Source organism: Lagenorhynchus albirostris, chromosome 8 (genome assembly GCF_949774975.1).
Source record: "Lagenorhynchus albirostris chromosome 8, mLagAlb1.1, whole genome shotgun sequence".
In the NCBI taxonomy this organism is placed as follows: Eukaryota; Metazoa; Chordata; class Mammalia; order Artiodactyla; family Delphinidae; genus Lagenorhynchus; species Lagenorhynchus albirostris.
In genome coordinates, this window is record NC_083102.1 from 9,674,054 (window position 1) to 9,686,965 (window position 12,912).

The following is a 12,912-nucleotide window of genomic DNA, read 5'->3' on the forward strand; positions in this document are numbered from 1 at the left end:
AATACAGCACAAAGTACCCAAAAAAACAGGTTTGTGTGGAGGGATGATCTAAAAGGAGGGAGGTGTCCAGCCCCACTGCAGTTTACCTCTTTCATAAGTTTTTCATCCTGGGGCATAACCTTTTTGTGGGTGTGATATGACAGATAAGTAGAATCCTGTGAGGAAAGGCCCAGAACCAAGAGAATGCTTCTGGAAACAAGCTTTGGGTCAAGAAATTTAAAAAGGAAAAATAAATTACATAAACCAACAGCTGGTTGCAACAAAATCCAGTTTACCTTTTACAAGTTTCATCTCCACCACAGAGAAGACCACACTGAGAGTCATTTCAAAAAATTTACCTTTTATAAAATGTATCCAACTCAGACATAAATGCAAACCAGCACTAACTAGAATTATGCCAATGTTTATTCCAAAGAAGACTAGATGTGCACAGTTAATTAGTCTACAAACATTCATGTTTTAATAGTTGCAAACACTGTATTAGGTGAAAAGATGAAAACCTTGTGTTGGAGTATTATAGAAACTGATTAGGGTCTACAACTTTGAGATTTAAACCAAAGTCTTACAAATAGCTATTAGAAAATTTAACTTTTGTTTTTTTAAACATGTTAGTTTTTACTTGCTCTTGGTTTTCTTCCTTTCTTTCTTCTCTACTTCCTCCTCTGTGTCTCCCCTTCCTTTTTTCCTCTTTCTCTCCTCTTCTCTTTTCACCTCTGGTAGCTAATAGGGTGTCTTGCACCTTCTCTCTCCTTTTTCTTGGCTTTGCACTTGAGTAAACATGTTCAAATCAATTAATTTTCCAGGCTCAAAATAATTCATTGGGTTGAAACAAGATTACATGATAGATGCAGAGATAGATAAATTGATGGATTGCTAAAAACAAAGAAGTAAGAAAACAGAAGTGTGAAAGGCTGGGAAGCACTTTAAAATGTGTCCATATCATTATATTACACAGTGCAGTAACCTTCTGGAGTCTCATGTGTTTAAATCAAATACATTGAAAATAGCTGCCTTAATGTTGGCTCCCGTGTGATTAACTGGGCTAACAGCAAAAGTGACTTTAAAGATAGCTCAAGTTAGAGATTACAGAATTAGAAACCAGGCTGTATGATTCACAGAGTTCTTTCTTATATCTATCATCTATTTGTCACTTCTTATCCTAAATCGCAGGCATTCGTTAAATCCTTGAATCCATTCAATTTGTCCTCTTGCTTGAAATTTACTCTTACCTGCTTTCTCCAAATCCTCACATCCTACTGTTAATTTATCTTAAATATGTCTTTACAGAGCTCCTTACTGTCCCTTCTTATGCCTTTTCATCCTCTCAGTAAACTAGTCAATGTATTAACTGTCCAAGGTGGAAATTCCATATTTAATCCTTGGAAGGCACTTCTTAATCATGGCTTTGTTTAAAGCCGCAGGTTCCCGGGCCTCTAAGAATTTTGCAACATAAAGTTGCTAACAGTGTGTAATGACTGAGCCTCTTGGGGTTGGAAGAAGATAGAGGACTGATTTAATACAGTGGGATCCAGGATCCAACGCAGGAAGGAAGATCAGGGTATATTAAATAAAAGCATTGTCACCTCATTTTTAAAAAGAAATAATTTCCTTTATAAATCTATATTCACTGTGTTGCTTGGTATTCACATAATGAGAAAAACATGGGTGTATATGTATGTTTGTAATCATTTTATCTTCTTGGTGAATGACCCTTCTGCCATTTACAATAGTGCTAAAAATAATACACTTAGGAAAAAACTTTAATAAGCAGGCAAAAACTTTTACACTGAAAAGTACAAAACATTGATGAAAGAAAGAAGATACAACCAAATGGAAAGACATCCTGTGTTCATTGATTGGAAGACAATATTTAAATGCCCATACTACTGAAATCGATCTGCAAATTTAGTGTAAACTCTCAAAATTTTAATGGTATTTTTATACGAACAGAAAAAATAACTTCATATGGGACCACAAAAGACCACACATAGCCAAATAAATCTTCAGAAAGAACAAAGCTAGAGGCATCACAATTCCTGATTTAAAAATGTATCCCAAAACTACAGTAATCAAAACACTACAGTACTGGCATAATGACAGGCATATAGATCAATGGAACAGAATGGAGAACCTAGAAATAAATCTACACATATATGGCCAATTACTCTTTGACAGGGGTGGCAAGGATCCACAATAAGAAAAGGAAAGTCTTTTTAATAAATGGTGTTGGGAAAAGGGGATATCCATATGCAAAATAATGAAATTGGACTCTTATTTTACTTCACACACACAAATCACATCAAAATGGATTAAAAACTTCGTTTTAAGACTGAAATCGTAAAACTCCTAGAAGAAAACATAGGTGAACAGCTTCATGTCATTGGTCTTCGGAACGATTTCACGGATATGGCAACAAAAGCACAGGTAGCAAAAGCAAAATTAGAAAAGAGAGACCACATCACACTAAAAAGTCTTGCACCACAAGAGAAACAATTGGCAGAGTGAAATGTCAACCTTACGGAGTGGCAGAAAATATCTGCAAACCATATATCTGGTAAGGTGTCAATTTCCAAAATATTTAAGAAACTCCTACAACTCAGTAGCAATGAAAATCCTAGTAACTGGATTCAAAAATGGGCTAAAGACTTGAATAGACAATTCTCCGAAGAAGACATACATATGGCCATCAGGTATGAGAAAAGATTCTCATTGTCACTAATCATCAGGGAAATGCAGATGAAAACCAGAATGAGATATCACCTCACATCTTTCAGTATGACTATTACCAAAAATATCAAAAGACGTGCTGGGGAGGATGTGGAGAAACTGGAACCTTTATGCACAGCTGGTGGGAACGCAAACTGGAGTAACTGCTGTGGAAAACGGTGTGGGAGTTCCTAGAAAACTAAAAATAGGGCTACCATATGATCCAGCAGTCCCACTTCTGGGGATGTGTTAGAAGAATTGAAAGCAGGATTTTGAAGAGATATCCTCCTGTATTCATTACAGCACTATCCCAGTAGCCAAGACATGAAAGCAACCTAAACATCCACTGAGTGATGAATGGATAAAGAAAATGGTATGCACATACAATGGAAAATGATTCAGCTTTTTAAAAGTTCCACATTGTGTAGCAACATGGATGAACCTGGAAGACATTACGCTCAGTGAAATACTCCAGTCACACGAAAGGATAAATACTGCATGATTTCACTTATATGAAGTATGTAAAATAGATTTATAGAATCAAAGACTGGAATGGTGGTTGCCAGGGGCTAGGGGAGGAGGAGTGAAGACTTGCTAATCAACATGCATAAAGTTTCAGTTAAGCAAGATGAATACGTTCTAGAGATCTGCTGTATGGCATTGTGCTTACAGTTATGCTGTGGTGTACACGTACAAGATTAAGAGGAGATATCGCATGTTAAGTGTTCTTATCACAGTCAAATAAAGTTAAAAAACAACCCCCTCCCAAAACACAAACAGAAAATGCACCTATAAAAATGTATCCCCCATCTCATTTGTATCCCCCCAAAAGACTGAGTCATTTTCCTTCTCTATATTTTATTTTTTTATTTATTTTTATTTATTTTATTTATTTTATTTTTTGCGGTATGCGGGCCTCTCACTGTTGTGGCCTCTCCCGTTGCGGAGCACAGGCTCCGGACGCGCAGGCTCAGCGGCCACGGCTCACGGGCCCAGCCGCTCCGCGGCATGTGGGATCTTCCCGGACCGGGGCACGAACCCGTGTCCCCTGCATCGGCAGGCGGAATCTCAACCACTGCGCCACCAGGGAAGCCCCTTCTCTATTTTTTAAATGAATCTTTATTGGAGTAGAGTTGTGTTAGCTTCTGTTGTACAGCAAAGTGATTCAGTTGTACATATACATATACATATATCCGCTCCATTTTAGATTCTTTCCCCATACAGGTCATTACGGAGTACTGAGTAGAGTTCCCTGTGCTATACAGTATGTCCTCATTAGTTATCTAACATTTTCCTTTTCTAATGGGAAGCTGTTAAGCCCTCATCATCAGTTTACCTCTGTAATGATCTTCAAATGAATTCCTTTCACATTTTGTTCAGCTCTTCTATTTGCCCTCAAAGGGAGGAGGGCCAGTGGGTCTGCTGTATGGATAATCTTCCATCATCAAAATGGTTCATTTACTTTTAGTTTTTGCAAATTCTGGGGAGCTGTGGTGGTCTGTAAAACACTGTTCTCTCATAAATTTGTTTTCAGAATCACCCTTTGCCCTTAATGCCATATTAATCCCACCATAAAAATAAATAAGGTCTGTGGTAAACCACAAGCCTCATAGTATAAACAGTCCTCTTTGTACAAAGATTATTTCCAAGCAGAAATAATCACTTAATCACTGTCACAGGAGGCAGCCACAAGCTTTTACATGATGATTCATTATTTCCTATCGTCATCTCTGCTGTGAGCTACCATTTCAAGAACTTTCTATCCAGAAACATGTGGAATAAAATACCAAAGTTCCATAAGTTAACCAGTATATTTCTTCATACATATTGACATTTTAAAATTCTATTTACCAATCATGGCACATTTCATAATCAAATACCGAGGGCAACTCCAAAAGCGGAAATCACCAGACTTCAAAAGATGGTCAGATTATGATGACTGTTTCTCATATGTAAGACATTTCTTCCATGCTACCTGGACAGTCCTCCATTTTTCATTTTCCCTAGAGAACATAGGGAACAATGCTAGTTGGAAAATAAAGCTCGATCTCTTTTAAAAACCCTTAAATGAATTACATTGCCTCTGATTATTAATGTAACAATTTTGTGATGTCTCTGAAAAAGAGGCCAGAGTGAACAAACCTAACAGCTAAGCCAAGATTTTAATTTCCTTTCTGATTTTCAGCCTCTACCAGACGTTTGATTGCCACCTTCCTAGCCTCTGCTCCTTGGACCCAAAGCCAATGCCACATGTTTTTGGTTTTTATTTAAGTGTCACTCCACTTTTGGGGTTGCTTAATCAGTCTTCTATTAGTGTGTAATAACTCCACCAAAATTTAGTGCCTTATTATAAAACTGTTTTATTTTTTGCTTGTGATGGTCTGTCCTCCTGCTGGTCTTACCTTGTTTCACTCATGGAGTTGCAGGCATGGAGCTTACCCACTGGGGCTGGGTAGCCTGTGATGGTCTCATTCACATGTGTAGCCGTGGGTGTTGGCTGTTGGCTGAACTATACTGTGGCAATATTCAGTCATGGTAATGGTGCAAGACACAAACCTCTTAAGGCCTAGGCTTGGAAGTTGTACAATTTTATCTCATTCAATTAGTCAAAATTAGTCACAAAGCCAGGTGAACATTCAAGTTACAGGGACCAACAACCCTCTTAAAGAGATGAGCTATAAATGATTTGTGGCCATTTTTAATCTACCTATGTCCCATTTACATTAGGGGATTTTATTCTCAGATCTCAGTTTCCCAGGATTTATAGGGTTGTGAGCTCATAAGGAATATCCGAATTCTGGATAGAGTTGGTATTAAGTTCTCTCAGGTGCTCTCAATCTGTTTTGTACCAACTTATTTTTTCTTCTTACTCTTCCAAATTTCCTTTCATTTTAATGATCCCTAAAATTAACACTTTTAATTTGTTTCCCAGAGTAAACATTCTTGAAATCATATTTAATTCATCCTGTATTTTCTTTACCCTTCATTTTCTGTATCTTCATTTTCTATATCTAATATGGCAAAACCTATTTGAAATAACTGTTTTAATCCGGTTGCCTGACCATCCATCACAACTGTATGTCCATAACACAAGATCCTTACATCTGGCTTTCCTTTTACTAGTTTCTCTCCATTTTACCTATTTTATTTGATTATACATCCTAATCCACGGCTACTTTAATTATCCCCCTCTCTTGATCAGAATACTTGTTCTCATTCATACAGCTAGATATTCTAAGAATTTCCAAACTTTTGAGTATTTTTTTAATGATATGGTTCTACCTTATCCAATTTTACTATTAATCAATATGTATATATTTTTATTTCCAGGCTTTATTACCTCATATATTTTATATATGCCATATTCATTTCTGAATCTCTATATTTGCTATTCTATTCATTACAAACATGCAATAATTTTCCTTCATTTGTTTGCATATGTGAATATAGTATCAGTGCCCAATTTAATTAGGGTGTGCTCCTCTAAGCTTTCCCTGACTCCTCAAACTAAAACAGATATTTGACCTTCTTAAAATACTAGTTCATTTATACATTACAAGCATATAGCTTAACATCTAAACTTTTATGGTTTCTTCGTACTTCATAAGTTCATGAGTGATTTTATTTAGTTGCCTAAGTAATGACAGAAGGGAATGGGAACCAAGGTGAGGTTGGAATGCTAAGTGTTCAATAGCAAGAAGGACAGTGCCTGTATTTACTCAGGAGAAAATAAGGAGAGAGTGGATATAAAAAGAGGAAATCTTGCTGTAACTCTGTAGAGAGGGTTCTCATCTAATAATGCTTAACTAGTATTTATTAAGTATTATAGAATGTATATCATATGCCTCTGCTACCCTCAGCTCTCACTGTGTAGTCATTACCTCCAATCTGGCCATACATTTGGCAGAGTTATGTGCAGGCTTGGGTTCCATTCATACTGACAGTGTCTCAGATGGTCACTCTTCACTTTCCACTTGGACTTTCTGACAGCTACGGGCATAGGCTAGAGCCTGCTGGACAGCACCTTCACATCGATCAGTCTTGAAATGTGGGGTCATTAAGAAGCCCAAAAGCCACTGTGGGTTGGGAAACAAAGAATAAATATTACCTTATTCAATCTTAGCCACTGTGGGTTGGGAAACAAAGAATAAATATTACCTTATTCAATCATAGGGTGGACAATTTTGAGAAGGTTGTAGGCAGGATCAAGTCTCAGTTGCCCATGGCAGTGAACTCTATAATGTACTCCTATCTGGGTTTTTCTTCATTTCCTCATTTTTTCTGTTCCCCCTCTGTTATCTCTAAATGGACTATGTGCACATGTACCTTGGTTTAGAAGTTTGCTTCAGGCTGAGGCAGTGAGCAAGTTCCTTTTTTAAAAAAATTTTATTAGAGTATAATAATTTACAATATTGTGTTAGTTTCACTGGTGTACAGCAAAGTGATTCAGTTATACACATATTCATTCTTTTTCAAATTCTTTTCTCATATAGGTTATCACAGAATATTGAGTAGAGTTCCCTATGCTATAACAGTAGGTCCTTGTTGGTTGTCTATCTTATGTAGAGTAGTGTGTGTATGTTAATCCCGAGCTCCTGATTTATCCTTCCCCTCCATGTTTCCCCTTTGGTAACCAGAAGCTTTTTTCTGATCTTTTTCTGTAAATGAGAATGTGTGCTGTAGTCAGAGGCTTGAGATAGTTGGTCTGGAAAGGGAAAACTGAGTTGTACAGAAGAACATAACAGAAATGACTGGCAAGATTTTTTTTCCCCTGAAATATACACATTTGTATTTTCTCTTCAGTTAGGTTATCTCCCTAATGGTAAACTTATACTTAATAATTCTTGTGTTTCCTATAGTATGTTGCTGAGTACATGACAGATAATGATAGATACTTGTTGATTTTCTAATAAACTGATTCATTATGAATTGCTGTTTTTTGGTATGGACTTAAAATCCTATATATAGATACAGATTACATACATATTTTATATACATATGTATATCAGTATTATATATTCATTAAGGAAAGAACCTGTACCAAAAATATACTATTAATCCAAAAGATTTTTTTTGAATATAAAATGATAGATTTGGAATTCTTACAATCTGTGGCTGTTATGATGACTACCATTTGAAACCTAGAAAAATGTAATTGTTAAAACTTCAGAAGATTGAACTGTTTTTACATTTTTACTGTCATAAAGCAACTGATTTTGTTTAGTAATACTGTAAGTCAATGTGAGAGAAACGACAATAAGGCATTAATCAAACGAAGCCCTCATACAAAGGCGTTCAGTGAAGAATTTCACTGTGTCCAAAGAGTGATCATTTTTAGATTACATCAAAAATATTGTGAACCACATTTTTTCAGTGGTCAAAAATGTAGACATAGGGACAATTTCCAGAAAGGTAGTCTGAGGAAGGAACTTCATGGATATTATCCCCAGTAAGCGACCATAATTGGTGAAACTGATTTTAAAAAGTCAACTATTTAACGTCTGTGGAATTTTCCCAAAGAACATATAGCGAACGACAAAACATGTATGTTGGCACTCGAACCAAGACACTCCTTCCAAACCCGCCCACCTCAGCGTGACAGAAGTTCTAGTCTGAGTGAGTGTGGTCAAGAAGATAGGGCTCCTTCCCCCCAAATCTCCCCATCAAGTGCTATGGTTTCACCTTGGGAGGCACAGGTGGCCAACATTTTAAATTCTCTTCCCCTAGATCCATGTTATAGAGGCTAATTATCAAGTGAGTGCAACTGGGAGGTCTGAGGATCATTTCCTCCACCCAGCCCCAATTTTGGGGAGAGGGCAAGGCCAAGAATATTGGGCCCTATTTACCTTTGCCCTACTTCACTTATAGGGTGGATGTGCCGATCCAAGAGAGACAAACCGAGAGGACACAGGCTCTCACACTTCCCCATCCCCGCTCTGGAACAGTGGTGCAATATTGGTACATGGTACAACGGGATGAATCTTGAAAATATTACACTAAAGAAAGACGGCAATTATAGGATACAACATATTATATGATTCTGTTTATATGAAAGGTACAGAATGGGCAAATCTATACAAACAGAAAGTAGATCAATGGTTTCCTTCTAGAGTGATGGAATTGTTCTGAAATTGATTGCGGTGGTGGTCGACCAATTCAGCATTAAAACTTACGATTGAAGAGCCTTTATTGTACTCATGTGTGTCGTGAATCTCCAAGATGGAGCTATAATGACATTTTCCAAACACACAGCTTTTCATATTGCTCTTTTTATTTACATTTATATGTGTATATACTTTGAAATGACTAATGTTCAAAAAACTGTATTTTGGAAAACTTAAGCTAAAAACTTTGAACAGTGATTTTGACCTTGATTTAGTGAACTCCATCCATGGATGGGCTTTCAGAGATCCAGAATCCTCCATACTGTGGTGTTACCATGCAATTTTTATTCTTTTATTTTCTCTTGGATATTCGGTAACACATTATGGCTATTGAACCATACATAGCAAGCAGGACATAAAATGTACACATTGCACGGAGGAAAGAGAAAAGATGAAGTGGACAAAATTTCTTTGAGAATTCCCTTTGTCAAAAAACAATTTTTTACTAGAGAAAACAAGAATCACACTCATATTTCTTTAACTGAAATAAGGCACTTATAATCAGTTGTAATCAATGAATCACCCTCAAATAATATTAAGAAAATAATGATTGGCATATGACTGGAGGAGGTAATACATTTTTCCCCTTTGGTTCTGTCTGAGGTTCTTGTCTCAAAGTCTTGGTTGTGTCTGTTTTGAACATCATGGCAGCCTAGGACCATGGAATTTTGAGTCACAGATTTACTTTTAATAAAGAACTGGAAGAATTCCAGGTCATCTGTGAATGTTGTTTAGCAAGGGACAATTAAATGTTTTGGATTAATTTCTTTCTACTGGTATCTTGAAATGTTTACTTATTGCAATTAAAAGAATATGCAATATAGAGGCAACTTGAATTTACAAATCCTAAAATCCCTGACATTCTGTGCATAATTTTGCTCAGAGGTGTGCTTTTTCTGTTAGGAGGGGAATGACACTCAACAGATAATCACTCAGAAAAGGCTCAGAAACAGTGGGTTAGAGGCTCAGTGAAGATGAAACCATCTCAAGAATGAACATATTATGGTGCTAAGAAATACAAGTGGTCAAGTCAGTTAGATGATGTCAGTTCAGCTGAGCTGTGAGAGGGAGCCCAGCCATCAGGTGTCAGAGCTGTCAGTCAAAGCAACAGCCAAAAATTAGAGAGTCAAGCCTTTAATCACTCACTGCACTGGTATAAGCAAGTGTCTAAAACCAGAGAAGGTTTAGAAGTGCCCTATTCTATTTACCCATGGATCAGCAACCAGTTAAGAGTCAAGTGGATCCACGCAGACATGGGGGTCATCTCCCTATTGAGGGAGCCCAGAACAAAAGGCACCGGCTGTTTCATGGAATTGTAGGGATGGCATGGGGCCTTGCTACTGGGAGAGAGGGACAGTCATCACTTGGTATCCAACGGGGATTGGTTCCAGGACTTCCACAGTTACTACCAATCAGATTTTAGAAAGAACTGTTCAAAGGTTTGTTTTCCAATACTATCTATTAATAGTGAATTATAATGAGACCCTTTCAGAACAATCTCAGATGAGTGTATTTAAGAATAAGGGCTTTATAGCTATCCTAGGTTTCAATTAAGCATGACTGTAATTTTTTGAGGGGGAGGGGGGAGGATGGAGATATAGCACAGAGGAGTCAGAGCATAACAATTCCTCTCTGTTTTGTTAAAAATTCTTAGATGTTGATATGCATGAAGATATGAATTTTCAGTTTTATGGAAATAGTCCAAACAGAATGGTTGAGAAGAAATTGAAATTGGATATTGTTGATCATGCAGTGTGAAAACATTTAAAAAATATATGATGCTGGCTAGAGAAGGAAAGTAAAGAGTAGACAATGGCGCTGGTAATGTTCCATAATTGTAACATTAGACATAGTTTCATTAAATGACCAAATGAACCATTACTGGCATAGTTTAAAGTTTTTTAAAGAAAATAATAAACGTGAAATATGGATGGAATAGTTTAAATGTTACAAAGAGCTAATAAGAGTAACAGTCATGCCCTGTTAAAGCAAAGCCTTTATTTTGTTCAATGACAGAGTTTGTAATGATCAAAACACTAAAATGAAGCAGCTGTAAAAGCAAAAACTTTGTTATATGCTTTAAAAATAGATTGAATCTTATCTTAGATTTTGATTTTACTATGTAGTTTAGTAACAATAAATAATAATAAATATTATACATAAAGCTTTTCATAGTTGCAGTCATGACCCTTAGGAAGGTGCTTAAAAATAAAATGAAAATCACATTACTTAAATACAAAGTAGGAAATCTTGATTTGGAAAAACTCCATCACCAAGATAAAAAGCACACTGAAACATCTGGTGGGGAAGAATCAGTTCACTTTCAATGAAGTATTTGCAATATTTATTCTTTTATATGGTAGTTAATTTCTTCCCAATGCTGTTGGTTTTATTTTGCTTTAGTAGTCTGGAGCGAAGAAAACAGGGATCTTCAGTTTTTAATAAGGAAGTTAAAATGCTTTGGGGAGTTCTTGGGCTCTTTTGAAGTTTATCATGAAACTAGGAAGCATCCACTAAACCAGTGAAACGAAACTCCCTATTTTTCTTTGTATATTTCCCGCTACTCTTATACTTTTTAGACTCCTCAGAGTATCTTGTTGTATTTTCTGCCTATTGAATATCTGTAATGTTGGCTCTATTCCTTTACTGATAATTATTTAGGCATGTTAAAACTGATAGTGTCCAGTTAGGGAACTGTAGAGATATAGTATTTAATCAACAGAGTGGAAACAATTCTAGCCTTAGGTCTGTTGCTGTCTTCCTGTATGGTTTATGGGAGACTCCATCTGTCTCAAATTGACTATAAAATAGTGGTAATGGAATTCATACTGGTTGAAATATTGATGCCTATTGAAATATTGATGTCTATATTGAAGGGTGTATAATAAGAAAAGAGTTTTATTTCTTTCATTTTTAGTGGAGCACTCTCTGAGTACTCTTGTACTCTCCCATGTTATTGTCAAAATGCCTTTTTGGTAAGTTTCACATTGTGTCAATTGCATGCCCCAGTGGATTTTATTCACTAAATGTGGGGTATAAATTTATCACATATGAATAGGAATCTGTTAAAGTAATTTATTTTAAAATTCTATCTGTTCAATTTGAGAGGATTCAGTATTTGCAATTTAGAAAGAAATATTGTTCTTTGATAGTTTGCAGTTGAACTTCTTTCAGCTGTAATATCTTTAATAGTAGTTTAAGTGCATTGCAAAAAAAATTGTGTACTGAATATATTTTTTATTAAATTGTGTACAGAGTTCTTAGAAATGACATCCTACACTTGAAATATTTTGAAAATTAAAGTTGAAGAATATTCAATAGGATATTTATTTACTTGTTACTTATAAAATTATATCAGAGTAAAATCCCAGTTATATATCATCTATGAAGGTATTGCCTCAGTGGCTGATATGTAACCCTTCTTAAACTCTAAATAAATGATGTACTGGGTACCACAAAGTATCAGATGGTTGAACTGAACACACCTTTTTTAAATTGTTTATAATTGGGGTAAATACAAATACTGGTGTATATACCTACCTACTAGAGATCTGACAATACATTTATGTTTTATAGGATACAAATGTGATGATGACATAGTCCTTTAAAGAATTTATACTTTAATAATTTACTTTTCCTATAAATTGTAAGTTTAAATCAACCCAGGAAAATTTATTTGGTTTTCTTTAAATATTTTGCAATTGTCAAGGGAAAACAAAAAGTAAAATGGTTCATTGAGTGATTTTAATGTCAGTGAATTTAAAGTGATGACAGAATATTCTAGTACCTGATGTTCACCTTAGAGATTCTTTATAATAACAAGTGTATAACTCTGTGAACATCAGCCAGTCACAAGTTACCATATGATTCAGCTTTAACGATTTTATCTTTCTGATCTTTGAACAAATCTCTTCAACCCCCTCCTCCAGAATATTAGATTCTTTCTTGAGATCTACTCTGTGGTATTTTGAGATCCATCTCTGCTAAGCAGCGAGTATTTTCATGCTCAAAGCATTTTGTCTTTTTTTTTTTTTCTAACACC